A 25,544-nucleotide genomic window follows, 5' to 3' on the forward strand; every position below is an offset into this window, starting at 1 on the left:
AAAGGACGAGAGAAGATACATCTAATAAAGAATTGTGTTACTCAGCGAATGTGGTTTGTCAAGATTTCTAAAGTCAATCGAAAGCGCACATGTAGAATTATTAGTGTTATCCAATAAAAATATAAAGATTATTGATATATCACAAACTCCCCGGCGGGGAATCGAACCCCAGTCTCCCGCTTTTCAGGCGGGGATACTGACCACTATACTACTCTGGACAGTTACGCTTGCTGAAACCCGGGATCGAACCAGGGACCTTTAGATCTTCAGTCTAAAGCTCTCCCAACTGAGCTATTTCGGCACGCCTAGGAGAAATCGGAAAGCAGCTTTACCAGAATGAAACTGGAAAGAATCAGCAAGATGTTATTTGTTCATAAAAGGACGAGAGAAGATACATTAAGGAAGAATTGTGTTACTCAGCGAATGTGGTTTGTCAAGATTTCTAAAGTCAATCGAAAGCGCACATGTAGAATTATTAGTGTTATCCAATAAAAATAAAAAGATTATTGATATATCACATACTCCCCGACGGGGAATCGAACCCCAGTCTCCCGCTTTTCAGGCGGGGATACTGACCACTCTACTACCGAGGACAGTTACGCTTGCCGAAACCCGGGATCGAACCAGGGACCTTTAGATCTTCAGTCTAACGCTCGCCCAACTGAACTATTTCGGCACGCCTAGGAGAAATCGGAAAGCAGCTTTACCAGAATGAAATTGGAAAGTATCAGCAAGATGTTATTTGTTCATAAAAGGACGAGAGAAGATACATCTAATAAAGAATTGTGTTACTCAGCGAATGTGGTTTGTCAAGATTTCTAAAGTCAATCGAAAGCGCACATGTAGAATTATTAGTGTTATCCAATAAAAATAAAAAGATTAATGTTATATCGCAAACTCCCCGGCGGGGAATCGAACCCCGGTCTCCCGCGGGACAGGCTGGGATACTGACCACTATACTACCGAGGACAGTTACGCTTGCCGAAACCCGGGATCGAACCAGGGACCGTTAGATCTTCAGTCTAACGCTCTCCCAACTGAGCTATTTTCGGCACGCCTAGGAGAAATCGGAAAGCAGCTTTTCCAGATTGAAACTGGAAAGAATCAGCAAGATGTTATTTGTTCATAAAAGGACTAGAGAAGATACATCTAAGGAAGAATTGTGTTACTCAGCGAATGTGGTTTCTCAAGATTTCTAAAGTCAATCGAAAGCGCACATGTAAAATTATTAGTGTTATCCAATAAAAATAAAAAGATTATTGATATATAACAAACTCTCCGGCGGGGAATCGAACCCCAGTCTCCCGCTTTTCAGGCGGGGATACTGACCACTATACTTCCGAGGACAGTTACGCTTGCCGAAACCCGGGATCGAACCAGGGACCTTTAGATCTTCAGTCTAACGCTCGCCCAACTGAACTCTTTCGGCACGCCTAGGAGAAATCGGAAAGCAGCTTTACCAGAATGAAATTGGAAAGAATCAGCAAGATGTTATTTGTTCATAAAAGGACGAGAGAAATACATCTAATAAAGAATTGTGTTACTCAGCGAATGTGGTTTGTCAAGATTTCTAAAGTCAATCGAAAGCGCACATGTAGAATTATTAGTGTTATCCAATAAAAATAAAAAGATTAATGTTATATCGCAAACTCCCCGGCTTGGAATCGAACCCCGGTCTCCAGCGTGACAGGCGGGGATACTGACCACTATACTACCGAGGACAGTTACGCTTGCCAACACCAAGGATCGAACCAAGGACCTTTAGATCTTCACCTAACGCTCTCCCAACTGAACTATTTCGGCACGCCTAGGAGCGATCGGAAAGCAGCTTTACCAGAATGAAATTGGAAAGAATCAGCAAGATGTTATTTGTTCATAAAAGGACGAGAGAAGATACATCTAAGGAAAGATTGTGTTACTCAGCGAATGTGGTTTGTCAAGATTTCTAAAGTCAATCGAAAGCGCACATGTAGAATTGTTAGTGTTATCCAATAAAAATAAAAAGATTAAAGAAATATAGGAAACTCGACGGCGGGAAATCGAACCCCGGTCTCCCGCGTGACAGGTGGGGATACTGACCACTATACTACCGAGGACAATTACGCTTGAAGAAACCCGGGATCGAACCAGGGACCGTTAGATCTTCAGTCTAACGCTCTCCCAACTGAGCTATTTCGGCACACCTAGGAGAAATCGGAAAGCAGCTTTACCAGAATGAAACTGGAAAGAATCAGCAAGATGTTATTTGTTCATAAAAGGACGAGAGAAGATACATCTAATAAAGAATTGTGTTACTCAGCGAATGTGATTTGTCAAGATTTCTAAAGTCAATCGAAAGCGCACATGTAGAATTATTAGTGTTATCCAATAAAAATAAAAAGATTAAAGAAATATCGCAAACTCCCCGGCGGGGAATCGAACCCCGGTCTCCCACGTGACAGGCGGGGATACTGACCACTATACTACCGAGGACATTTACGCTTGCCCAAACCCGGGATCGAACCAGGGACCTTTAGATCTTCAGTCTAACGCACTCCCAACTGAGCTATTTCGGCACGCCTAGGAGAAATCGGAAAGCAGCTTTACCAGAATGAAATTGGAAAGAATCAGCAAGATGTTATTTGTTCATAAAAGGACGAGAGAAGATACATCTAAGGAAGAATTGTGTTACTCAGCGAATGTGGTTTGTCAAGATTTCTAAAGTCAATAGAAAGCGCACATGTAGAATTATTAGTGTTATCCAATAAAAATAAAAAGATTATTGATATATCACAAATTCCCCGGCGGGGAATCGAACCCCAGTCTCCCGCTTTTCAGGCGTTGATACTGACCACTATACTACCGAGGACAGTTACGCTTGCCGAAACCCGGGATCGAACCAGGGACCTTTAGGTCTTCAGTCTAACGCTCGTCCAACTGAACTATTTCGGCACTCTTAGGAGAAATCGGAAAGCAGCTTTACCAGAATGAAATTGGAAAGAATCGGCAAGATGTTATTTGTTCATAAAAGGACGAGAGAAGATACATCTAAGGAAGAATTGTGTTACTCAGCGAATGTGGTTTGTCAAGATTTCTAAAGTCAATCGAAAGCGCACATGTAGAATTATTAGGGTTATCCAATAAAAATAAAAAGATTAATGATATATCACAAACTCCCCGGTGGGGAATCGAACGCCGGTCTCCCGCGTGACAGGCGGGGATACTGACCAATATACTACCGAGGACAGTTACGCTTGAAGAAACCCGGGATCGAACCAGGGACCTTTAGATCTTCAGTCTAACGCTCTCCCAACTGAGCTATTTCGGCACGCCTAGGAGAGATCGGAAAGCAGCTTTACGAGAATGAAACTGGAAAGAATCAGCAAGATGTTATTTGTTCATAAAAGGACGAGAGAAGATACATCTAAGGAAGAATTGTGTTACTCAGCGAATGTGGTTTGTCAAGATTTCTAAAGTCAATCGAAAGCGCACATGTAGAATTATTAGTGTTATCCAATAAAAATAAAAAGATTGAAGAAATATAGCAAACTCCCCGGCGGGGAATCGAACCCCGGTCTCCCGCGTGACAGGTGGGGATACTCACCACTATACTACCGAGGACAGTTACGCTTGAAGATACCCGGGATCGAACCAGGGACCGTTAGATCTTCAGTCTAACGCTCTCCCAACTGAGCTATTTCGGCACGCCTAGGAGAAATCGGAAAACAGCTTTACCAGAATGAAATTGGAAAGAATCAGCAAGATGTTATTTGTTCATAAAAGGACGAGAGAAGATACATCTAATAAAGAATTGTGTTACTCAGCGAATGTGGTTTGTCAAGATTTCTAAAGTCAATCGAAAGCGCACATGTAGAATTATTAGTGTTATCCAATAAAAATAAAAAGATTAATGTTATATCGCAAACTCCCCGGCTTGGAATCGAACCCCGGTCTCCAGCGTGACAGGCGGGGATACTGACCACTATACTACCGAGGACAGTTACGCTTGCCAACACCAAGGATCGAACCAAGGACCTTTAGATCTTCAGTCTAACGCTCTCCCAACTGAACTATTTCGGCACGCCTAGGAGCGATCGGAAAGCAGCTTTACCAGAATGAAATTGGAAAGAATCAGCAAGATGTTATTTGTTCATAAAAGGACGAGAGAAGATACATCTAAGGAAGGATTGTGTTACTCAGCAAATGTGGTTTGTCAAGATTTCTAAAGTCAATCGAAAGCGCACATGTAGAATTATTAGTGTTATCCAATAAAAATAAAAAGATTAAAGAAATATAGCAAACTCGACGGCGGGAAATCGAACCCCGGTCTCCCGCGTGACAGGTGGGGATACTGACCACTATACTACCGAGGACAGTTACGCTTGCCCAAACCCGGGATCGAACCAGGGACCTTTAGATCTTCAGTCTGATGCCCTCCCAACTGAGCTATTTCGGCACGCCTAGGAGAAATCGGAAAGCAGCTTTACCAGAATGAAATTGGAAAGAATGGGCAAGATGTTATTTGTTCATAAAAGGACGAGAGAAGATACATCTAAGGAAGAATTGTGTTACTCAGCGAATGTGGTTTGTCAAGATTTCTAAAGTCAATCGAAAGCGCTCATGTAGAATTATTAGTGTTATCCAATAAAAATAAAAAGATTATTGATATATCACAAACTCCCCGGTGGGGAATCGAACCCCGGTCTCCCGCGTGACAGGCGGGGATACTGACCAATATACTACCGAGGACAGTTACGCTTGAAGAAACCCGGGATCGAACCAGGGACCTTTAGATCTTCAGTCTAACGCTCTCCCAACTGAGCTATTTCGGCACGTCTAGGAGAGATCGGAAAGCAGCTTTACGAGAATGAAACTGGAAAGAATCAGCAAGATGTTATTTGTTCATAAAAGGACGAGAGAAGATACATCTAATACAGAATTGTGTTACTCAGCGAATGTGGTTTGTCAAGATTTCTAAAGTCAATCGAAAGCGCACATGTAGAATTATTAGTGTTATCCAATAAAAATAAAAAGATTAATGTTATATCGCAAACTCCCCTGCGGGGAATCGAACCCCGGTCTCCCGCGTGACAGGCGGGGATACTGACCACTATACTACCGAGGACAGTTACGCTTGCCAACACCTAGGATCGAACCAAGGACCTTTAGATCTTCAGTCTAACGCTCTCCCAACTGAACTATTTCGGCACGCCTAGGAGCGATCGGAAAGCAGCGTTACCAGATTGAAATTGGAAAGAATCAGCAAGATGTTATTTGTTCATAAAAGGACGAGAGAAGATACATCTAATAAAGAATTGTGTTACTCAGCGAATGTGGTTTATCAAGATTTCTAAAGTCAATCGAAAGCGCACATGTAGAATTATTAGTGTTATCCAATAAAAATAAAAAGATTAAAGAAATATCGCAAACTCCCCGGCGGGGAATCGAACCCCGGTCTCCCACGTGATAGGCGGGGATACTGACCACTATACTACCGAGGACAATTACGCTTGCCGAAACCCGGGATCGAACCAGGGACCTTTAGATCTTCAGTCTAACGCTCTCCCAACTGAGCTATTTCGGCACGCCTAGGAGAAATCGGAAAGCAGCTTTACCAGAATGAAATTGGAAAGAATCAGCAAGATGTTATTTGTTCATAAAAGGACGAGAGAAGATACATCTAAGGAAGAATTGTGTTACTCAGCGAATGTGGTTTGTCAAGATTTCTAAAGTCAATAGAAAGCGCACATGTAGAATTATTAGTGTTATCCAATAAAAATAAAAAGATTATTGATATATCACAAACCTCCCGGCGGTAATCGAACCCCAGTCTCCCGCTTTTCAGGCGGGGATACTGACCACTATACTACCGAGGACAATTACGCTTGCAGAAACCCGGGATCGAACCAGGGACCTTTAGAACTTCAGTCTCACGCTCGCCCAACTGAACTGTTTCGGCACGCCTAGGAGAAATCGGAAAGCAGCTTTACCAGAATGAAATTGGAAAGAATCACCAAATGTTATTTGTTCATAAAAGGACGAGAGAAGATACATCTAATGAAGAATTGTGTTACTCAGCGAATGTGGTTTGTCAAGATTTCTAAAGTCAATCGAAAGCGCACATGTAGAATTATTAGTGTTATCCAATAAAAATAAAAAGATTATTGATATATCACAAACTCCCCGGCGGGGAATCGAACCCCGGTCTCCCGCGTGACAGGCGGGGATACTGACCAATATACTACCAAGGACAGTTACGCTTGAAGAAACCCGGGATCGAACAAGGGACCTTTAGATCTTCAGTCTAACGCTCTCCCAACTGAGCTATTTCGGCACGCCTAGGAGGAATCGGAAAGCAGCTTTTCCAGAATGAAATTGGAAAGAATCAGCAAGATGTTATTTGTTCATAAAAGGACGAGAGAAGATACATCTAATAAAGAATTGTGTTACTCAGCGAATGTGGTTTGTCAAGATTTCTAAAGTCAATCGAAAGCGCACATGTAGAATTATTAGTGTTATCCAATAAAAATAAAAATAAAAAGATTAATGTTATAGCGCAAACTCCCCGGCGGGGAATCGAACCCGGTCTCCCGCGTGACAGGCGGGGATACTGACCACTATACTACCGAGGACAGTTACGCTTGCCGAAAGCCGGGATCGAACGAGGGACCTTTAGATCTTCAGTCTAACGCTCTCCCAACTGAGCTTTTTCGGCACGCCTAGGAGAAATCGGAAAGCAGCTTTACCAGAATGAAATTGGAAAGAATCAGCAAGATGTTATTTGTTCATAAAAGGACGAGAGAAGATACATCTAATAAAGAATTGTGTTACTCAGCGAATGTGGTTTGTCAAGATTTCTAAAGTCAATCGAAAGCGCACATGTAGAATTATTAGTGTTATCCATTAAAAATAAAAAGATTAAAGAAATATAGCAAACTGCCCGGCGGGGAATCGAACCCCGGTCTCCCGCGTGACAGGCGGGGATACTGACCACTATACTACCGAGGACAGTTACGCTTGCCGAAACCCGGGATCGAACCAGGGACCTTTAGATCTTCAGTCTAACGCTCTCCCAACTGAGCTATTTCGGCAAGCCTAGGAGAAATCGGAAAACAGCTTTACCAGAATGAAATTGGAAAGAATCAGCAAGATGTTATTTGTTCATAAAAGGACGAGAGAAGATACATCTAAGGAAGAATTGTGTTACTCAGCGAATGTGGTTTGTCGAGATTTCTAAAGTCAATCGAAAGCGCAAATGTAGAATTATTAATGTTATCCAATAAAAATAAAAAGATTAAAGAAATATAGCAAACTCCCCGGCGGGGAATCGAACCCCGGTCTCCCGCGTGACAGGCGGGGATACTGACCACTATACTACCAAGGACAGTTACGCTTGCCGAAACCCGGGATCGAACCAGGGACCTTTAGATCTTCAGTCTAACGCTCTCCCAACTGAGCTATTTCGGCACGCCTAGGAGAAATCGGAAAGCAGCTTTACCAGAATGAAATTGGAAAAAATCAGCAAGATGTTATTTGTTCATAAAAGGACGAGAGAAGATACATCTAAGGAAGAATTGTGTTACTCAGCGAATGTGATTTGTCAAGAATTCTAAAGTAAATCGAAAGAGCACATGTAGAATTATTAGTGTTATTCAATAAAAATAAAAATAAAAAGATTAATGTTATACCGCAAACTCCCCGGCGGGGAATCGAACCCGGTCTCCCGCGTGACAGGCGTGGATACTGACCACAATACTACCGAGGACAGTTATGCTTGCCGAAACCCGGGATCGAACCAGGGACCTTTAGATCTTCAGTCTAACGCTCTCCCAACTGAGCTCTTTCGGCACGCCTAGGAGAAATCGGAAAGCAGCTTTACCAGAATAAAATTGGAAAGAATCAGCAAGATGTTATTTGTTCATAAAAGGACGAGAGAAGATACATCTAATAAAGAATTGTGTTACTCAGCGAATGTGGTTTGTCAAGATTTCTAAAGTCAATCGAAAGAGCACATGTAGAATTATTATTGTTATCCAATAAAAATAAAAAAATATTGATATATCGCAAACTCCCCGGCGGGGAATCGAACCCCGGTCTCCCGCGTGACAGGCGGGGATACTGACCACTATACTACCGAGGACAGTTACGCTTGCCGAAACCCGGGATCGAACCAGGGACCTTTAGATCTTCAGTCTAACGCTCTCCCAACTGAGCTATTTCGGCACGCCTAGGAGAAATCGGAAAACAGCTTTACCAGAATGAAATTGGAAAGAATCAGCAAGATGTTATTTGTTCATAAAAGGACGAGAGAATTTACATCTAAGGAAGAATTGTGTTACTCAGCGAATGTGGTTTGTCAAGATTTCTAAAGTCAATCGAAAGAGCACATGTAGAATTATTAGTGTTATCCAATAAAAAGATTAATGTTATATAGCAAACTCCCCGGCGGGGAATCGAACCCCGGTCTCCCGCGTGACAGGCGGGGATACTGACCACTATAATACCGAGGACAGTTACGCTTGCCGAAACAAGGGATCGAACCAGGGACCTTTAGATCTTCAGTCTAACGCTCTCCCAACTGAGCTATTTCGGCACGCCTAGGAGAAATCGGAAAGCAGCTTTACCAGAATGAAACTGGAGAGAATCAGCAAGATGTTATTTGTTCATAAAAGGACGAGAGAAGATACATCTAATAAAGAATTGTGTTACTCAGCGAATGTGGTTTGTCAAGATTTCTAAAGTCAATCGAAAGCGCACATGTAGAATTATTAGTGTTATCCATTAAAAATAAAAAGATTAAAGAAATATAGCAAATTCCCCGGCGGGGAATCGAACCCCGGTCTCCCGCGTGACAGGCGGGGATACTGACCACTATACTAACGAGGACAGTTACGCTTGCAGAAACCCGGGATCGAACCAGGGACCTTTAGATCTTCAGACTAACGCTCTCCCAACTGAGCTATTTCGGCACGCTTAGGAGAAATCGGAAAGCAGCTTTACCAGAATGAAATTGGAAAGAATCAGCAAGATGTTATTTGTTCATAAAAGGACGAGAGAAGATACATCTAATAAAGAATTGTGTTACTCAGCGAATGTGGTTTGTCAAGATTTCTAAAGTCAATCGAAAGCTCACATGTAGAATTATTAGTGTTATCCATTAAAAATAAAAAGATTAAAGAAATATAGCAAACTCCCCGGCGGGGAATCGAACCCCGGTCTCCCGCGTGACAGGCGGGGATACTGACCACTATACTATCAAGGACAGTTACGCTTGCCGAAACCCGGGATCGAACCAGGGACCTTTAGATCTTCAGTCTAACGCTCTCCCAACTGAGCTATTTCGGCACGCCTAGGAGAAATCGGAAAGCAGCTTTACCAGAATGAAATTGGAAAAAATCAGCAAGATGTTATTTGTTCATAAAAGGACGAGAGAAGATACATCTAAGGAAGAATTGTGTTTCTCAGCGAATGTGATTTGTCAAGAATTCTAAAGTAAATCGAAAGAGCACATGTAGAATTATTAGTGTTATCCAATAAAAATAAAAATAAAAAGATTAATGTTATACCGCAAACTCCCCGGCGGGGAATCGAACCCGGTCTCTCGCGTGACAGGCGTGGATACTGACCACAATTCTACCGAGGACAGTTACGCTTGCCGAAACCCGGGATCGAACCAGGGACCTTTAGATCTTCAGTCTAACGCTCTCCCAACTGAGCTATTTCGGCAAGCCTAGGAGAAATCGGAAAGCAGTTTACCAGAATGAAATTGGAAAGAATCAGCAAGATGTTATTTGTTCATAAAAGGACGAGAGAAGATACATCTAAGGAAGAATTGTGTTACTCAGCGAATGTGGTTTGTCGAGATTTCTAAAGTAAATCGAAAGAGCACATGTAGAATTATTAGTGTTATCCAATAAAAATAAAAATAAAAAGATTAATGTTATACCGCAAACTCCCCGGCGGGGAATCGAACCCCGGTCTCCCGCGTGACAGGCGGGGATACTGACCACTATACTACCGAGGACAGTTACGCTTGCCGAAACCCGGGATCGAACCAGGGACCTTTAGATCTTCAGTCTAACGCTCTCCCAACTGAGCTATTTCGGACCGCCTAGGAGAGATCGGAAAGCAGCTTTACCAGAATGAAATTGGAAAGAATCAGCAAGATGTTATATGTTCATAAAAGGACGAGAGAAAATACATCTAATAAAGAATTGTGTTACTCAGCGAATGTAATTTGTCAAGATTTCTAAAGTCAATCGAAAGCGCACATGTAGATTTATTAGTGTTATCCAATAAAAATAAAAAGATTAAAGAAATATAGCAAACTCGACGGCGGGGAATCGAACCCCGGTCTCCCGCGAGACAGGCGGGGGTACTGAACACTATACAACCGAGGACAGTTACGCTTGCCGAAACCCGGGATCGAACTAGGGACCGTTAGATCTTTTGTCTAACGCTCGCCCAACTGAACTATTTCGGCACGCCTAGGAGAAATCGGAAAGCAGCTTTACCAGAATGAAATTGGAAAGAATCAGCAAGATGTTATTTGTTCATAAAATGACGAGAGAAGATACATCTAATAAAGAATTGTGTTACTCAGCGAATGTGGTTTGTCAAGATTTCTAAAGTCAATCGAAAGCGCACATGTAGGATTATTAGTGTTATCCAATAAAAATAAAAAGATTATTGATATATCACAAACTCCCCGGCGGGGAATCGAACTCCGGTCTCCTGCGGGACAGGCGGGGATACTGACCACTATACTACCGAGGACAGATACGCTTGCCGAAACCCGGGATCGAACCAGGGACCGTTAGATCTTCAGTCTAACGCTCTCCCAACTGAGCTATTTCGACACGCCTAGGCGAAATCTGAAAGCAGCTTTACCAGAATGAAACTGGAAAGAATCAGCAAGATGTTATTTGTTCATAAAAGGACGAGAGAAGATACATCTAAGGAAGAATTGTGTTACTCAGCGAATGTGGTTTGTCAAGATTTCTAAAGTCAATCGAAAGCGCACATGTAGAATTATTAGTGTTATCCAATAAAAATAAAAAGATTATTGATATATCACAATCTCCTAGGCGGGGAATCGAACATCAGTCTCCCTCGTTTCAGGCGGGGATACTGACCACTATACTACCGAGGACAGTTACGCTTGCCGAAACCCGGGATCGAACCAGGGACCTTTAGATCTTCAGTCTAACGCTCTCCCAACTGCGCTATTTCGGCACGCTTAGGAGAAATCGGAAAGCAGCTTTACCAGAATGAAATTGGAAAGAATCAGCAAGATGTTATTTGTTCATAAAAGGACGAGAGAAGATACATCTAAGGAAGAATTGTGTTACTCAGCGAATGTGGTTTGTCAAGATTTCTAAAGTCAATCGAAAGCGCACATGTAGAATTATTAGTATTATCGGATAAAAATAAAAAGATTAATGTTATATCGCAAACTCCCCGGCGGGGAATCGAACCCCGGTCTCCCTCGTGACAGGCGGGGATACTGACCACTATACTACCGAGGACAGTTACGCTTGCCGAAACAAGGGATCGAACCAGGGACCTTTAGATCTTCAGTCTAACGCTCTCCCAACTGAGCTATTTCTGCACGCCTAGGAGAAATCGGAAAGCAGCTTTACCAGAATGAAATTGGAAAGAATCAGCAAGATGTTATTTGTTCATAAAAGAACGAGAGAAGATACATCTAAGGAAGAATTGTGTTACTCAGCGAATGTGGTTTGTCAAGATTTCTAAAGTCAATCGAAAGCGCACATGTAGAATTATTAGTGTTATCCGATAAAAATAAAAAGATTAATGTTACATCGCAAACTCCCCGGCGGGGAATCGAACCGCGGTCTCCCAGGTGACAGGCGGGGATACTGACCACTATACTACCGAGGACAGTTACGCTTGCTTAAACCCGGGATCGAATTAGGGACCGTTAGATCTTCAGTCTAACGCTCTCCCAACTGATCTATTTTGGCACGCCTAGGAGAAATCGGAAAGCAGCTTTACCAGAATGGAACTGGAAAGAATCAGCAAGATGTTATTTGTTCATAAAAGGACGAGAGAATATACATCTAAGGAAGAATTGTGTTACTCAGCGAATGTGGTTTGTCAAGATTTCTAAAGTCAATCGAAAGAGCACATGTAGAATTATTAGTGTTATCCAATAAAAAGATTAATGTTATATCGCAAACTCCCCGGCGGGGAATCGAACCCCGGTCTCCCTCGTGACAGGCGGGGATACTGACCACTATACTACCGAGGACAGTTACGCTTGCCGAAACAAGGGATCGAACCAGAGACCTTTAGATCTTCAGTCTAACGCTCTCCCAACTGAGCTATTTCGGCACGCCTAGGAGAAATCGGAAAGAAGCTTTACCAGAATGAAACTGGAGAGAATCAGCAAGATGTTATTTGTTCATAAAAGGACGAGAGAAGATACATCTAATAAAGAATTGTGTTACTCAGCGAATGTGGTTTGTCAAGATTTCTAAAGTCAATCGAAAGCGCACATGTAGAATTATTAGTGTTATCCATTAAAAATAAAAAGATTAAAGAAATATAGCAAACTCCCCGGCGGGGAATCGAACCCCGGTCTCCCGCGTGACAGGCGGGGATACTGACCACTATACTACCGAGGACAGTTACGCTTGCCGAAACAAGGGATCGAACCAGGGACCTTTCGATCTTCAGTCTAACGCTCTCCCAACTGATCTATTTCGGCACGCCTAGGAGAAATCGGAAAGCAGCTTTACCAGAATGAAATTGGAAAGAATCAGCAAGATGTTATTTGTTCATAAAAGGACGAGAGAAGATACATCTAAGGAAGAATTGTGTTACTCAGCGAATGTGGTTTGTCGAGATTTCTAAAGTCAATCGAAAGCGCACATGTAGAATTATTAATGTTATCCAATAAAAATAAAAAGATTAAAGAAATATAGCAAACTCCCCGGCGGAGAATCGAACCCCGGTCTCCCGCGTGACAGGCGGGGATACTGACCACTATACTACCGAGGACAGTTACGCTTGCCGAAACCCGGGATCGAAATAGGGATCGTTAGATCTTCAGTCTAACGCTCTCCCAACTGAGCTATTTCGGCACGCCTAGGAGAAATCGGAAAGCAGCTTTATGAGAATGAAACTGGAAAGAATCAGCAAGATGTTATTTGTTCATAAAAGGACGAGAGAAGATACATCTAAGGAAGAATTGTGTTACTCAGCGAATGTGATTTGTCAAGATTTCTAAAGTAAAACGAAAGAGCACATGTAGAATTATTAGTGTTATCCAATAAAAATAAAAAGATTATTGTTATATCGCAAACTCCCCGGCGGGGAATCGAACCCCGGTCTCCCGCGTGACAGGCGGGGATACTGACCACTATACTACCGAGGACAGCTACGCTTGCCGAAACCCGGAATCGAAATAGGGACCGTTAGATCTTCAGTCTAATGCTCTCCCAACTGAGCTATTTCGGCACGCCTAGGAGAAATCGGAAAGCAGCTTTATGAGAATGAAACTGGAAAGAATCAGCAAGATGTTATTTGTTCATAAAAGGACGAGAGAAGATACATCTAATAAAGAATTGTCTTACTCAGCGAATGTGGTTTGTCAAGATTTCAAAAGTCAATCGAAAGCGCACATGTAGAATTATTAGTGTTATCTAATAAAAATAAAAAGATTAATGTTATATCGCAAGCTCCCCGGCTGGGAATCGAACCCCGGTCTCCCGCGTGACAGGCGGGGATACTGACCACTATACTACCGAGGACAGCTACGCTTGCCGAAACCCGGAATCGAAATAGGGACCGTTAGATCTTCCGTCTAACGCTCTCCCAACTGAGCTATTTCGGCACGCCTAGGAGAAATCGGAAAGCAGCTTTATGAGAATGAAACTGGAAAGAATCAGCAAGATGTTATTTGTTCATAAAAGGACGAGAGAAGATACATCTAATAAAGAATTGTCTTTCTCAGCGAATGTGGTTTGTCAAGATTTCAAAAGTCAATCGAAAGCGCACATGTAGAATTATTAGTTATCCAATAAAAATAAAAATATTATTGATATATCGCAAACTCCCCGGCGGGGAATCGAACCCCGGTCTCCCGCGTGACAGGCGGGGATACTGACCACTATACTACCGAGGACAGCTACGCTTGCCGAAACCCGTAATCGAAATAGGGACCGTTAGATCTTCAGTCGAACGCTCTCCCAACTGAGCTATTTCGGCACGCCTAGGAGAAATCGGAAAGCAGCTTTATGAGAATGAAATTGGAAAGAATCAGCAAGATGTTATTTGTTCATAAAAGGACGAGAGAAGATACATCTAAGGAAGAATTGTGTTACTCAGCGAATGTGGTAGTCGAGATTTCTAAAGTCAATCGAAAGCGCACATGTAGAATTATTAGTGTTATCTAATAAAAATAAAAAGATTAATGTTATATCGCAAACTCCCCGGCGGGGAATCGAACCCCGGTCTCCCGCGTGACAGGCGGGGATACTGACCACTATACTACCGAGGACAGTTACGCTTGCCGAAAACCGGGATCGAAATAGGGACCGTTAGATCTTCAGTCTAACGCTCTCCCAACTGAGCTATTTCGGCACGCCTAGGAGAAATCGGAAAGCAGCTTTATGAGAATGAAACTGGAAAGAATCAGCAAGATGTTATTTGTTCATAAAAGGACGAGAGAAGATACATCTAAGGAAGAATTGTGTTACTCAGCGAATGTGATTTGTCAAGATTTCTAAAGTAAATCGAAAGAGCACATGTAGAATTATTAGTGTTATCTAATAAAAATAAAAAGATTAATGTTATATCGCAAACTCCCCGGCGGGGAATCGAACCCCGGATCTCCCGCGTGACAGGCGGGGATACTGACCACTATACTACCGAGGACAGTTACGCTTGCCGAAACATGGGATCGAAATAGGGACCGTTAGATCTTCAGTCTAACGCTCTCCCAACTGAGCTATTTCGGCACGCCTAGGAGAAATCGGAAAGCAGCTTTACCAGAATGAAATTGGAAAGAATCAGCAAGATGTTATTTGTTCATAAAAGGACGAGAGAAGATACATCTAAGGAAGAATTGTGTTACTCAGCGAATGTGGTTTGTCGAGATTTCTAAAGTCAATCGAAAGCGCACATGTAGAATTATTAGTGTTATCTAATAAAAATAAAAAGATTAATGTTATATCGCAAACTCCCCGGCGGGGAATCGAACCCCGGTCTCCCGCGTGACAGGCGGGGATACTGACAACTATACTACCGAGGACAGTTACGCTTGCCGAAACCCGGGATGGAAATAGGGACCGTTAGATCTTCAGTCGAACGCTCTCCCAACTGAGCTATTTCGGCACCCCTAGGAGAAATCGGAAAGCAGCTTTACCAGAATGAAATTGGAATGAATCAGCAAGATGTTATTTGTTCATAAAAGGACGAGAGAAGATACATCTAATAAAGAATTGTGTTACTCAGCGAATGTGGTTTGTCAAGATTTCTAAAGTCAATCGAAAGCGCACATGTAGAATTATTAGTGTTATCCAATAAAAATATTAAAGAAATATCGCAAACTCCCCGGCGGGGAATCGAACCCCGGTCTCCCGTGTGACAGGGGGAGATACTGACCACTATACTACCGAGGACAGTAACGCTTGCCAACCACCGGGATCGAACCAGGGACCTTTAGATCTTCAGTCTAACGCTCTCCCAACTGAGCTATTTCGGCACGCCAAGGAGAAATCGGAAAGCAGCTTTATGAGAATGAAACTGGAAAGAATCAGCAAGATGTTATTTGTTCATAAAAGGACGAGAGAAGATACATCTAAGGAAGAATTGTGTTACTCAACGAATGTGATTTGTCAAGATTTCTAAAGTAAATCGAAAGAGCACATGTAGAATTATTAGTGTTATCCAATAAAAATAAAAATAAAAAGATTAATGTTATATCGCAAACTCCCCGGCGGGGAATCGAACGCCGGTCTCCCGCGTGACAGGCGGGGATACTGACCACTATACTACCGAGGACAGTTACGCTTGCCGAACCCCGGGATCGAAATAGGGATCGTTAGATCTTCAGTCTAACGCTCTCCCAACTGAGCTCTTTCGGCACGCCTAAGAGAAATCGGAAAGCAGCTCTATGAGAATGAAACTGGAAAGAATCAGCAAGATGTTATTTGTTCATAAAAGGACGAGAGAAGATACATCTAATAAAGAATTGTCTTACTTAGCGAATGTGGTTTGTCAAGATTTCAAAAGTCAATCGAAAGCGCACATGTAGAATTATTAGTGTTATCCAATAAAAATAAAAAGATTATTGATATATCGCAAACTCCCCGGCGGGGAATCGAACCCCGGTCTCCCGCGTGACAGGCGGGGATACTGACCACTATACTACCGAGGACAGTTACGCTTGCCGAAACCCGTATTCGAAATAGGGACCGTTAGATCTTCAGTCTAACGCTCTCCCAACTGAGCTATTTCGGCACGCCTAGGAGAAATCGGAAAGCAGCTTTATGAGAATGAAATTGTAAAGAATCAGCAAGATGTTATTTGTTCATAAAAGGACGAGAGAAGATACATCTAAGGAAGAATTGTGTTACTCAGCGAATGTGGTTTGTCGAGATTTCTAAAGTCAATCGAAAGCGCACATGTAGGATTATTAGTGTTATCCAATAAAAATAAAAAGATTATTGATATATCACAAACTCCCCGGCGGGGAATCGAACTCCGGTCTCCTGCGGGACAGGCGGGGATACTGACCACTATACTACCGAGGACAGATACGCTTGCCGAAACCCGGGATCGAACCAGGGACCGTTAGATCTTCAGTCTAACGCTCTCCCAACTGAGCTATTTCGACACGCCTAGGCGAAATCTGAAAGCAGCTTTACCAGAATGAAACTGGAAAGAATCAGCAAGATGTTATTTGTTCATAAAAGGACGAGAGAAGATACATCTAAGGAAGAATTGTGTTACTCAGCGAATGTGGTTTGTCAAGATTTCTAAAGTCAATCGAAAGCGCACATGTAGAATTATTAGTGTTATCCAATAAAAATAAAAAGATTATTGATATATCATAAACTCCCCGGCGGGGAATCGAACCCCAGTCTCCCGCTTTTCAGGCGGGGATACTGACCACTATACTACCGAGGACAGTTACGCTTGCCGAAACCCGGGATCGAACCAGGGACCTTTAGATCTTCAGTCTAACGCTCGCCCAACTGAACTATTTCGGCACGCCTAGGAGAAATCGGAAAGCAGCTTTACCAGAATGAAATTGGAAAGAATCAGCAAGATGTTATTTGTTCATAAAAGGACGAGAGAAGATACATCTAAGGAAGAATTGTGTTACTCAGCGAATGTGGTTTGTCAAGATTTCTAAAGTCAATCGAAAGCGCACATGTAGAATTATTAGTGTTATCCAATAAAAATAAAAAGATTATTGAGATTTCACAATCTCCTAGGCGGGGAATCGAACGTCAGTCTCCCTCGTTTCAGGCGGGGATACTGACCACTATACTACCGAGGACAGTTACGCTTGCCGAAACCCGGGATCGAACCAGGGACCTTTAGATCTTCAGTCTAACGCTCTCCCAACTGCGCTATTTCGGCACGCTTAGGAGAAATCGGAAAGCAGCTTTACCAGAATGAAATTGGAAAGAATCAGCAAGATGTTATTTGTTCATAAAAGGACGAGAGAAGATACATCTAAGGAAGAATTGTGTTACTCAGCGAATGTGGTTTGTCAAGATTTCTAAAGTCAATCGAAAGCGCACATGTAGAATTATTAGTGTTATCGGATAAAAATAAAAAGATTAATGTTATATCGCAAACTCCCCGGCGGGGAATCGAACCCCGGTCTCCCTCGTGACAGGCGGGGATACTGACCACTATACTACCGAGGACAGTTACGCTTGCCGAAACAAGGGATCGAACCAGGGACCTTTAGATCTTCAGTCTAACGCTCTCCCAACTGAGCTATTTCGGCACGCCTAGGAGAAATCGGAAAGCAGCTTTACCAGAATGAAATTGGAAAGAATCAGCAAGATGTTATTTGTTCATAAAAGGACGAGAGAAGATACATCTAAGGAAGAATTGTGTTACTCAGCGAATGTGGTTTGTCGAGATTTCTAAAGTCAATCGAAAGCGCACATGTAGAATTATTAATGTTATCCAATAAAAATAAAAAGATTAAAGAAATATAGCAAACTCCCCGGCGGAGAATCGAACCCCGGTCTTCCGCGTGACAGGCGGGGATACTGACCACTATACTACCGAGGACAGTTACGCTTGCCGAAACCCAGGATCGAAATAGGGACCGTTAGATCTTCAGTCTAACGCTCTCCCAACTGAGCTATTTCGGCACGCCTAGGAGAAATCGGAAAGCAGCTTTATGAGAATGAAACTGGAAAGAATCAGCAAGATGTTATTTGTTCATAAAAGAACGAGAGAAGATACATCTAAGGAAGAATTGTGTTACTCAGCGAATGTGGTTTGTCAAGATTTCTAAAGTCAATCGAAAGCGCACTTGTAGAATTATTAGTGTTATCCGATAAAAATAAAAAGATTAATGTTACATCGCAAGCTCCCCGGCGGGGAATCGAACCGCGGTCTCCCACGTGACAGGCGGGGATACTGACCACTATACTACCGAGGACAGTTACGCTTGCTGAAACCCGGGATCGAATTAGGGACCGTTAGATCTTCAGTCTAACGCTCTCCCAACTGATCTATTTTGGCACGCCTAGGAGAAATCGGAAAGCAGCTTTACCAGAATGGAACTGGAAAGAATCAGCAAGATGTTATTTGTTCATAAAAGGACGAGAGAATATACATCTAAGGAAGAATTGTGTTACTCAGCGAATGTGGTTTGTCAAGATTTCTAAAGTCAATCGAAAGAGCACATGTAGAATTATTAGTGTTATCCAATAAAAAGATTAATGTTATATCGCAAACTCCCCGGCGGGGAATCGAACCCCGGTCTCCCTCGTGACAGGCGGGGATACTGACCACTATACTACCGAGGACAGTTACGCTTGCCGAAACAAGGGATCGAGCCAGAGACCTTTAGGTTTTCAGTCTAACGCTCTCCCAACTGAGCTATTTCGGCACGCCTAGGAGAAATCGGAAAGAAGCTTTACCAGAATGAAACTGGAGAGAATCAGCAAGATGTTATTTGTTCATAAAAGGACGAGAGAAGATACATCTAATAAAGAATTGTGTTACTCAGCGAATGTGGTTTGTCAAGATTTCTAAAGTCAATCGAAAGCGCACATGTAGAATTATTAGTGTTATCCATTAAAAATAAAAAGATTAAAGAAATATAGCAAACTCCCCGGCGGGGAATCGAACCCCGGTCTCCCGCGTGACAGGCGGGTACTGACCACTATACTACCGAGGACAGTTACGCTTGCCGAAACAAGGGATCGAACCAGGGACCTTTAGATCTTCAGTCTAACGCTCTCCCAACTGAGCTATTTCGGCACGCCTAGGAGAAATCGGAAAGCAGCTTTACCAGAATGAAATTGGAAAGAATCAGCAAGATGTTATTTGTTCATAAAAGGACGAGAGAAGATACATCTAAGGAAGAATTGTGTTACTCAGCGAATGTGGTTTGTCGAGATTTCTAAAGTCAATCGAAAGCGCACATGTAGAATTATTAATGTTATCCAATAAAAATAAAAAGATTAAAGAAATATAGCAAACTCCCCGGCGGAGAATCGAACCCCGGTCTCCCGCGTGACAGGCGGGGATACTGACCACTATACTACCGAGGACAGTTACGCTTGCCGAAACCCGGGATCGAAATAGGGACCGTTAGATCTTCAGTCTAACGCTCTCCCAACTGAGCTATTTCGGCACGCCTAGGAGAAATCGGAAAGCAGCTTTATGAGAATGAAACTGGAAAGAATCAGCAAGATGTTATTTGTTCATAAAAGGACGAGAGAAGATACATCTAAGGAAGAATTGTGTTACTCAGCGAATGGGATTTGTCAAGATTTCTAAAGTAAAACGAAAGAGCACATGTAGAATTATTAGTGTTATCCAATAAAAATAAAAAGATTAATGTTATATCGCAAACTCCCCGGCGGGGAATCGAACCCCGGTCTCCCGCGTGACAGGCGGGGATACTGACCACTATACTACCGAGGACAGCTACGCTTGCCGAAACCCGGATTCGAAATAGGGACCGTTAGATCTTCAGTCTAACGCTCTCCCAACTGAGCTATTTCGGCTCGCCTAGGAGAAATCGGAAAGCAGCTTTATGAGAATGAAACTGGAAAGAATCAGCAAGATGTTATTTGTTCATAAAAGGACGAGAGAAGATACATCTAATAAAGAATTGTCTTACTCAGCGAATGTGGTTTGTCAAGATTTCAAAAGTCAATCGAAAGCGCACATGTAGAATTATTAGTGTTATCCAATAAAAATAAAAAGATTATTGATGTATCGCAAACTCCCCGACGGGGAATCGAACCCCGGTCTCCCGCGTGACAGGCGGGGATACTGACCACTATACTACCGAGGACAGTTACGCTTGCCGAAACCCGTAATCGAAATAGGGACCGTTAGATCTTCAGTCTAACGCTCTCCCAACTGAGCTATTTCGGCACGCCTAGGAGAAATCGGAAAGCAGCTTTATGAGAATGAAATTGGAAAGAATCAGCAAGATGTTATTTGTTCATAAAAGGACGAGAGAAGATACATCTAAGGAAGAATTGTGTTACTCAGCGAATGTGGTTTGTCGTGATTTCTAAAGTCAATCGAAAGCGCACATGTAGAATTATTAGTGTTATCTAATAAAAATAAAAAGATTAATGTTATATCGCAAGCTCCCCGGCTGGGAATCGAACCCCGGTCTCCCGCGTGACAGGCGGGGATACTGACCACTATACTACCGAGGACAGTTACGCTTGCCGAAACCCGGGATCGAAATAGGGACCTTTACATCTTCAGTCTAACGATCTCCCAACTGAGCTATTTCGGCACGCCAAGGAGAAATCGGAAAGCAGCTTTATGAGAATGAAACTGGAAAGAATCAGCAAGATGTTATTTGTTCATAAAAGGACGAGAGAAGATACATCTAAGGAAGAATTGTGTTACTCAACGAATGTGATTTGTCAAGATTTCTAAAGTAAATCGAAAGAGCACATGTAGAATTATTAGTGTTATCCAATAAAAATAAAAATAAAAAGATTAATGTTATATCGCAAATTCCCCGGCGGGGAATCGAACCCCGGTCTCCCGCGTGACAGGCGGGGATACTGACCACTATACTACCGAGGACAGTTACGCTTGCCGAAACCCGGGATCAAAATAGGGACCGTTAGATCTTCAGTCTAACGCTCTCCCAACTGAGCTCTTTCGGCACGCCTAAGAGAAATCGGAAAGCAGCTCTATGAGAATGAAACTGGAAAGAATCAGCAAGATGTTATTTGTTCATAGAAGGACGAGAGAAGATACATCTAAGGAAGAATTGTGTTACTCAGCGAATGTGAATTGTCCAGATTTCTAAAATAAATCGAAAGAGCACATGTAGAATTATTAGTGTTATCTAATAAAAATAAAAAGATTAATGTTATATCGCAAACTCCCCGCCGGGGAATCGAACCCCGGTCTCCCGCGTGACAGGCGGGGATACTGACCACTATACTACCGAGGACAGTTACGCTTGCCGAAACCCGGGATCGAAATAGGGACCGTTAGATCTTCAGTCTAACGCTCTCCCAACTGAGCTATTTCGGCACGCCTAGGAGAAATCGGAAAGCAGCTTTATGAGAATGAAACTGGAAAGAATCAGCAAGATGTTATTTGTTCATAAAAGGACGAGAGAAGATACATCTAAGAAAGAATTGTGTTACTCAGCGAATGTGATTTGTCAAGATTTCTAAAGTAAATCGAAAGAGCACATGTAGAATTATTAGTGTTATCTAATAAAAATAAAAAGATTAATGTTATATCGCAAACTCCCCGGAGGGGAATCGAACCCCGGTCTCCCGCGTGACAGGCGGGGATACTGACCACTATACTACCGAGGACAGTTACGCTTGCCGAAACCCGGGATCGAAATAGGGACCGTTAGAACTTCAGTCGAACGCTCTCCCAACTGAGCTATTTCGGCACGCCTAGGAGAAATCGGAAAGCAGCTTTATGAGAATGAAATTGGAAAGAATCAGCAAGATGTTATTTGTTCATAAAAGGACGAGAGAAGATACATCTAAGGAAGAATTGTGTTACTCAGCGAATGTGGTTGTCGAGATTTCTAAAGTCAATCGAAAGCGCACATGTAGAATTATTAGTGTTATCTAATAAAAATAAAAAGATTAATGTTATATCGCAAGCTCCCCGGCTGGGAATCGAACCCCGGTCTCCCGCGTGACAGGCGGGGATACTGACCACTATACTACCGAGGACAGTTACGCTTGCCGAAACCCGGGATCGAAATAGGGACCTTTACATCTTCAGTCTAACGATCTCCCAACTGAGCTATTTCGGCACGCCAAGGAGAAATCGGAAAGCAGCTTTATGAGAATGAAACTGGAAAGAATCAGCAAGATGTTATTTGTTCATAAAAGGACGAGAGAAGATACATCTAAGGAAGAATTGTGTTACTCAACGAATGTGATTTGTCAAGATTTCTAAAGTAAATCGAAAGAGCACATGTAGAATTATTAGTGTTATCTAATAAAAATAAAAAGATTAATGTCATATCGCAAACTCCCCGGCGGGGAATCGAACCCCGGTCTCCCGCGTGACAGGCGGGGATACTCACCACTATACTACCGAGGACAGTTACGCTTGCCGAAACCCGGGATCGAAATAGGGACCGTTAGATCTTCAGTCTAACGCTCTCCCAACTGAGCTATTTCGGCACGCCTAGGAGAAATCGGAAAGCAGCTTTACCAGAATGAAATTGGAAAGAATCAGCAAGATGTTATTTGTTCATAAAAGGACGAGAGAAGATACATCTAAGGAAGAATTGTGTTACTCAGCGAATGTGGTTTGTCGAGATTTCTAAAGTCAATCGAAAGCGCACATGTAGAATTATTAGTGTTATCTAATAAAAATAAAAAGATTAATGTTATATCGCAAACTCCCCGGCGGGGAATCGAACCCCGGTCTCCCGCGTGACAGGCGGGGATACTGACCACTATACTACCGAGGACAGTTACGCTTGCCGAAACCCGGGATCGAAATAGGGACCGTTAGATCTTCAGTCTAACGCTCTCCCAACTGAGCTATTTCGGCACGCCTAGGAGAAATCGGAAAGCCGTTTTACCAGAATGAAATTGGAAAGAATCAGCAAGATGTTATTTGTTCATAAAATGACGAGAGAAGATACATCTAAGGAAGAATTGTGTTACTCAGCGAATGTGGTTTGTCGAGATTTCTAAAGTCAATCGAAAGCGCACATGTAGAATTATTAGTGTTATCCATTAAAAATAAAACGATTAAAGAAATATAGCAAACTCCCCGGCGGGGAATCGAACCCCGGTCTCCCGCGTGACAGGCGGGGATACTGACCACTATACTACCGAGGACAGTTACGCTTGCCGAAACAAGGGATCGAACCAGGGACCTTTACATCTTCAGTCTAACGCTCTCCCAACTGAGCTATTTCGGCACGCCTAGGAGAAATCGGAAAGCAGCTTTACCAGAATGAAATTGGAAAGAATCAGCAAGATGTTATTTGTTCATAAAAGGACGAGAGAAGATACATCTAAGGAAGAATTGTGTTACTCAGCGAATGTGATTTGTCAAGATTTCTAAAGTAAATCGAAAGAGCACATGTAGAATTATTAGTGTTATCCAATAAAAATAAAAAGATTAATGTTATATCGCAAACTCCCCGGCGGGGAATCGAACCCCGGTCTCCCGCGTGACAGGCGGGGATACTGACCACTATACTACCGAGGACAGCTACGCTTGCCGAAACCCGGAATCGAAATAGGTACCGTTAGATCTTCAGTCTAACGCTCTCCCAACTGTGCTATTTCGGCACGCCTAGGAGAAATCGGAAAGCAGCTTTTTGAGAATGAAACTGGAAAGAATCAGCAAGATGTTATTTGTTCATAAAAGGACGAGAGAAGATACATCTAATAAAGAATTGTCTTACTTAGCGAATGTGGATTGTCAAGATTTCAAAAGTCAATCGAAAGCGCACATGTAGAATTATTAGTGTTATCCAATAAAAATAAAAAGATTATTGATATATCGCAAACTCCCCGGCGGGGAATCGAACCCCGGTCTCCCGCGTGACAGGCGGGGATACTGACCACTATACTACCGAGGACAGTTACGCTTGCCGAAACACGTATTCGAAATAGGGACCGTTAGATCTTCAGTCTAACGCTCTCCCAACTGAGCTATTTCAGCACGCCTAGGAGAAATCGGAAAGCAGCTTTATGAGAATGAAATTGTAAAGAATCAGCAAGATGTTATTTGTTCATAAAAGGACGAGAGAAGATACATCTAAGGAAGAATTGTGTTACTCAGCGAATGTGGTTTGTCGAGATTTCTAAAGTCAATCGAAAGCGCACATGTAGAATTATTAGTGTTATCTAATAAAAATAAAAAGATTAATGCTATATCGCAAGCTCCCCGGCGGGGAATCGAACCCCGGTCTCCCGCGTGACAGGCGGGGATACTGACCACTATACTACCGAGGACAGTTACGCTTGTCGAAACCCGGGATCGAAATAGGGACCGTTAGATCTTCAGTCTAACGCTCTCCCAACTGAGCTATTTCGGCACGCCTAGGAGAAATCGGAAAGCAGCTTTATGAGAATGAAACTGGAAAGAATCAGCAAGATGTTATTTGTTCATAAAAGGACGAGAGAAGATACATCTAAGGAAGAATTGTGTTACTCAGCGAATGTGATTTGTCAAGATTTCTAAAGTAAATCGAAAGAGCACATGTAGAATTATTAGTGTTATCCAATAAAAATAAAAATAAAAAGATTAATGTTATATCGCAAACTCCCCGGCGGGGAATCGAACCCCGGTCTCCCGCGTGACAGGCGGGGATACTGACCACTATACTACCGAGGACAGCTACGCTTGCCGAAACCCGGAATCGAAATAGGTACCGTTAGATCTTCAGTCTAACGCTCTCCCAACTGTGCTATTTCGGCACGCCTAGGAGAAATCGGAAAGCAGCTTTTTGAGAATGAAACTGGAAAGAATCAGCAAGATGTTATTTGTTCATAAAAGGACGAGAGAAGATACATCTAATAAAGAATTGTCTTACTTAGCGAATGTGGATTGTCAAGATTTCAAAAGTCAATCGAAAGCGCACATGTAGAATTATTAGTGTTATCCAATAAAAATAAAAAGATTATTGATATATCGCAAACTCCCCGGCGGGGAATCGAACCCCGGTCTCCCGCGTGACAGGCGGGGATACTGACCACTATACTACCGAGGACAGTTACGCTTGCCGAAATACGTATTCGAAATAGGGACCGTTAGATCTTCAGTCTAACGCTCTCCCAACTGAGCTATTTCAGCACGCCTAGGAGAAATCGGAAAGCAGCTTTATGAGAATGAAATTGTAA

General features: G+C 42.6%; 25 non-coding genes across 25 annotated transcripts; all 25 read right to left on the reverse strand.

Annotated features, from left to right (window-relative positions):
• Window positions 1-5,408: 5,408 nt before the first annotated feature.
• Window positions 5,409-5,480, reverse strand: Trnad-auc (transfer RNA aspartic acid (anticodon AUC)). Its single transcript has one exon. It is a non-coding gene; the product is annotated as a tRNA-Asp (tRNA).
• Window positions 5,481-5,490: 10 nt separating this feature from the next.
• On the reverse strand, window positions 5,491-5,563 carry Trnaf-gaa (transfer RNA phenylalanine (anticodon GAA)). Its single transcript has one exon. It is a non-coding gene; the product is annotated as a tRNA-Phe (tRNA).
• Window positions 5,564-6,997: 1,434 nt separating this feature from the next.
• Trnaf-gaa (transfer RNA phenylalanine (anticodon GAA)) lies at window positions 6,998-7,070 on the reverse strand. The gene has a single exon. It is a non-coding gene; the product is annotated as a tRNA-Phe (tRNA).
• Window positions 7,071-7,373: 303 nt separating this feature from the next.
• Window positions 7,374-7,446, reverse strand: Trnaf-gaa (transfer RNA phenylalanine (anticodon GAA)). The gene has a single exon. It is a non-coding gene; the product is annotated as a tRNA-Phe (tRNA).
• A 601-nt stretch (window positions 7,447-8,047) lies between these two features.
• On the reverse strand, window positions 8,048-8,119 carry Trnad-guc (transfer RNA aspartic acid (anticodon GUC)). The gene has a single exon. It is a non-coding gene; the product is annotated as a tRNA-Asp (tRNA).
• A 10-nt stretch (window positions 8,120-8,129) lies between these two features.
• On the reverse strand, window positions 8,130-8,202 carry Trnaf-gaa (transfer RNA phenylalanine (anticodon GAA)). Its single transcript has one exon. It is a non-coding gene; the product is annotated as a tRNA-Phe (tRNA).
• A 1,049-nt stretch (window positions 8,203-9,251) lies between these two features.
• On the reverse strand, window positions 9,252-9,324 carry Trnaf-gaa (transfer RNA phenylalanine (anticodon GAA)). The gene has a single exon. It is a non-coding gene; the product is annotated as a tRNA-Phe (tRNA).
• Window positions 9,325-9,632: 308 nt separating this feature from the next.
• On the reverse strand, window positions 9,633-9,705 carry Trnaf-gaa (transfer RNA phenylalanine (anticodon GAA)). The gene has a single exon. It is a non-coding gene; the product is annotated as a tRNA-Phe (tRNA).
• Window positions 9,706-9,931: 226 nt separating this feature from the next.
• Window positions 9,932-10,003, reverse strand: Trnad-guc (transfer RNA aspartic acid (anticodon GUC)). Its single transcript has one exon. It is a non-coding gene; the product is annotated as a tRNA-Asp (tRNA).
• Window positions 10,004-10,389: 386 nt separating this feature from the next.
• On the reverse strand, window positions 10,390-10,462 carry Trnaf-aaa (transfer RNA phenylalanine (anticodon AAA)). The gene has a single exon. It is a non-coding gene; the product is annotated as a tRNA-Phe (tRNA).
• Window positions 10,463-12,557: 2,095 nt separating this feature from the next.
• Trnad-guc (transfer RNA aspartic acid (anticodon GUC)) lies at window positions 12,558-12,629 on the reverse strand. Its single transcript has one exon. It is a non-coding gene; the product is annotated as a tRNA-Asp (tRNA).
• Window positions 12,630-13,309: 680 nt separating this feature from the next.
• Window positions 13,310-13,381, reverse strand: Trnad-guc (transfer RNA aspartic acid (anticodon GUC)). The gene has a single exon. It is a non-coding gene; the product is annotated as a tRNA-Asp (tRNA).
• A 678-nt stretch (window positions 13,382-14,059) lies between these two features.
• Window positions 14,060-14,131, reverse strand: Trnad-guc (transfer RNA aspartic acid (anticodon GUC)). Its single transcript has one exon. It is a non-coding gene; the product is annotated as a tRNA-Asp (tRNA).
• Window positions 14,132-14,434: 303 nt separating this feature from the next.
• Window positions 14,435-14,506, reverse strand: Trnad-guc (transfer RNA aspartic acid (anticodon GUC)). The gene has a single exon. It is a non-coding gene; the product is annotated as a tRNA-Asp (tRNA).
• Window positions 14,507-16,315: 1,809 nt separating this feature from the next.
• Trnad-guc (transfer RNA aspartic acid (anticodon GUC)) lies at window positions 16,316-16,387 on the reverse strand. Its single transcript has one exon. It is a non-coding gene; the product is annotated as a tRNA-Asp (tRNA).
• Window positions 16,388-20,067: 3,680 nt separating this feature from the next.
• Window positions 20,068-20,139, reverse strand: Trnad-guc (transfer RNA aspartic acid (anticodon GUC)). Its single transcript has one exon. It is a non-coding gene; the product is annotated as a tRNA-Asp (tRNA).
• Window positions 20,140-21,201: 1,062 nt separating this feature from the next.
• Window positions 21,202-21,273, reverse strand: Trnad-guc (transfer RNA aspartic acid (anticodon GUC)). The gene has a single exon. It is a non-coding gene; the product is annotated as a tRNA-Asp (tRNA).
• Window positions 21,274-22,704: 1,431 nt separating this feature from the next.
• Trnad-guc (transfer RNA aspartic acid (anticodon GUC)) lies at window positions 22,705-22,776 on the reverse strand. The gene has a single exon. It is a non-coding gene; the product is annotated as a tRNA-Asp (tRNA).
• Window positions 22,777-23,080: 304 nt separating this feature from the next.
• Trnad-guc (transfer RNA aspartic acid (anticodon GUC)) lies at window positions 23,081-23,152 on the reverse strand. Its single transcript has one exon. It is a non-coding gene; the product is annotated as a tRNA-Asp (tRNA).
• Window positions 23,153-23,456: 304 nt separating this feature from the next.
• Window positions 23,457-23,528, reverse strand: Trnad-guc (transfer RNA aspartic acid (anticodon GUC)). The gene has a single exon. It is a non-coding gene; the product is annotated as a tRNA-Asp (tRNA).
• Window positions 23,529-23,832: 304 nt separating this feature from the next.
• Window positions 23,833-23,904, reverse strand: Trnad-guc (transfer RNA aspartic acid (anticodon GUC)). Its single transcript has one exon. It is a non-coding gene; the product is annotated as a tRNA-Asp (tRNA).
• A 304-nt stretch (window positions 23,905-24,208) lies between these two features.
• Window positions 24,209-24,280, reverse strand: Trnad-guc (transfer RNA aspartic acid (anticodon GUC)). The gene has a single exon. It is a non-coding gene; the product is annotated as a tRNA-Asp (tRNA).
• Window positions 24,281-24,584: 304 nt separating this feature from the next.
• Trnad-guc (transfer RNA aspartic acid (anticodon GUC)) lies at window positions 24,585-24,656 on the reverse strand. The gene has a single exon. It is a non-coding gene; the product is annotated as a tRNA-Asp (tRNA).
• Window positions 24,657-24,966: 310 nt separating this feature from the next.
• Window positions 24,967-25,038, reverse strand: Trnad-guc (transfer RNA aspartic acid (anticodon GUC)). The gene has a single exon. It is a non-coding gene; the product is annotated as a tRNA-Asp (tRNA).
• Window positions 25,039-25,342: 304 nt separating this feature from the next.
• On the reverse strand, window positions 25,343-25,414 carry Trnad-guc (transfer RNA aspartic acid (anticodon GUC)). The gene has a single exon. It is a non-coding gene; the product is annotated as a tRNA-Asp (tRNA).
• Between the last annotated feature and the right edge of the window lie 130 nt (window positions 25,415-25,544).

Source organism: Argiope bruennichi, chromosome 7 (assembly GCF_947563725.1).
Source record: "Argiope bruennichi chromosome 7, qqArgBrue1.1, whole genome shotgun sequence".
Taxonomy (NCBI): Eukaryota; Metazoa; Arthropoda; class Arachnida; order Araneae; family Araneidae; genus Argiope; species Argiope bruennichi.